At 42.1% G+C, this 2,238-nt stretch overlaps 2 non-coding genes across 2 annotated transcripts; both read left to right on the top strand.

Moving 5' to 3' along the window:
- Positions 1-414: 414 nt before the first annotated feature.
- On the top strand, positions 415-522 carry LOC118167274. Its single transcript, XR_004751071.1, has one exon. It is a non-coding gene; the product is annotated as a U6 spliceosomal RNA (small nuclear RNA).
- Positions 523-536: 14 nt separating this feature from the next.
- Positions 537-611, top strand: TRNAN-GUU. Its single transcript has one exon. It is a non-coding gene; the product is annotated as a tRNA-Asn (tRNA).
- The last annotated feature ends 1,627 nt before the right edge of the window (positions 612-2,238 follow it).

Genomic DNA, 2,238 nt, shown 5'->3' with positions numbered 1-2,238 from the left:
TCATCAAAATTAAGTCTTATTTTTGCTGCAGAGGTACCTATAAAAACTCTTGCATCCTGCTGCCTTTCACATCCTTGCCGTTTTCAAGTTCAGTGCTTAAAATTTTGCTGATACTTTTGCATTTCACCTTGGTAGCCTCACCCCTTTTCTACCTTCCATCATCTCCTTTTTGTGTTTGTCAGCAATTCCTTGTTCAACCACTCTGACCACCTACTGTGCCTGTTCAGCTTTTTGCACATTGGAATACACTGTTAGCGTGCTTTGTGAAGGCTGTCCTTCTAGCAGAACAACTAGCTGTCCTGGACCCCTTTCTCCTGCCAGGCACTATCCCATGGGATCCTGCCTACCACTTCCCTGAGCATGCTGAAATCTGCCATCCTGAGCCTGATGTCTTGCTGCTCACCTACCTCCCTTGTGCTCACTTCAGCAGCACATATACTAAAATTGGAATGATACAGACAGAATTAGCATAGCCCCTGCACAAGGATGACATGCAAAATTCGTGAGGTGTTCCATATTTCTGAGGGATGCCACAGGTCTCTCTGGTGCAATCGGTCAGCACGTTTGGCTGTTAACCAAAAGGCTTGGTGGTTCAAGCCCACCCAGGGATGCAGGTGCCCATTTTTTTCAGTTTTGGGCCCCTAGCTACAAGAAGGACATGGAGGTGCTCAAGAGAGTCCAGAGAAGGGCAACGAAGCTGGTGAAGGGTCTGGGGAACAAGTCTTACGAGGAGCGGCTGAGGGAGCTGGGGTTGTTCAGCCTGGAGAAGAGGAGGCTCAGGGGCGACCTTATTGCACTCTACGGGTACCTTAAAGGAGGCTGTAGCGAGGTGGGGGTTGGTCTATTCTCCCACGTGCCTGGTGATGGGATGAGGGGGAATGGGCTAAAGTTGCACCAAGGGAGGTTTAGGTTGGATATTAGCAAGAAATTCTTTACCGAAAGGGTTGTTAGGCATTGGTATGGGCTGCCCAGGGAAGTGGTTGAATCACCATCACTAGAGATCTTTAAAAGATGTAGAGCTTAGTGATATGGTTTTAGTGGAGGACTTGTTAGTGTTAGGTCAGAGGTTGGACTAGGTGAACTTGGAGGTCTCTTCCAACCTAGATGATTCTGTGAATCTGTGTGATTCTGTGAACTTCTGCTGCTTCCTGGTCACTGCAGCAAATACCTCCATCAGCTACTGCACATCCGACCAGTTTATTCTAGATTGCATGCGGCAGATCCAGCAAAGCACCTCCTGGGTTGTTGTGTCCAGCCTGTTTCTAGAATTGCCCCTAGAAATTTGCGGGATGCCTATACCTATTTGTGTAGTAACATATACAAAATGTATTAGAGCAGTTACAGTCAGCAAACAAATTCTTGTGCTGCCTGGTTCCTGGCTGCAGTTCCCCCATGCTGTGTACTCTGAACACTAGGTTCACTGTCATTTCTTTCATCCTGTCTTGTGCTGCCCACAAACTCTAGCTTTACGAGTGATTTTTTTCTAAAAACATGCAGGTAGCTTAAGGAAATATCCTCAGCAAATATCTGCTGTATCTTTTATCTGCTAATAGACAAGCTTTAATCTGAGAGTTTAGACAAAAGAATTATTAGTAACAATAATCCAATGAATTCTTTTTTTTTTTTTTTTACTAAAAATATATATTAATCGTTTTTTGTTCTATTGGGTGATATTTTCACTTACAGGGAGGAACTTGTGTATGTCCTGATATGGCATGTGCATGTTTGATTTAGGTAGAGGGTTTACGTAGACTTTTAATGTATTAGTCTTGTATTATAAAGTTCTGAAACGTTGGTGATAATATTTCTGGTTGTCATCAACAAAATCAGATGATAAGAGCTTAGATGTAGGTAGTTTCCAGGATTAAGAAGTCACAATACTTCTAGAAATAAAAAAGCCTAGTTGTATTTTCATCCTCCTGAACTGAAGGGAAAGAATTTTTGTTTTTGTTTTTGCAGGCTTTGGAAGAGACTACAGGCTTTGTATGTGAACTAAACTGAGGACCAAAAAGCAGTTTCTATCACTCTGCTTTGGTAGATTTTGGTAGATCTCTATTTTTATTTGCATTTAATGCTTTTGCATTTAGAGAAATTATTAGTTAAGGTATTGTACTGGAAAATCATGAGATGCTTTAATTGTCATTTCTTAAATGTTATGATGTGCCTAAGAACCTGGAGGGAGGCCAGAGACTGAGATTTCATTTAAGTAAATGCATATGCTGTTCCAAAAAATACAAC

This window comes from Oxyura jamaicensis, chromosome 4 (assembly GCF_011077185.1).
Source record: "Oxyura jamaicensis isolate SHBP4307 breed ruddy duck chromosome 4, BPBGC_Ojam_1.0, whole genome shotgun sequence".
Classification (NCBI taxonomy): domain Eukaryota; kingdom Metazoa; phylum Chordata; class Aves; order Anseriformes; family Anatidae; genus Oxyura; species Oxyura jamaicensis.
The sequence above is the reverse complement of the archived record's forward strand: the minus strand, read 5'-3'. Positions and strand labels throughout refer to the sequence as shown.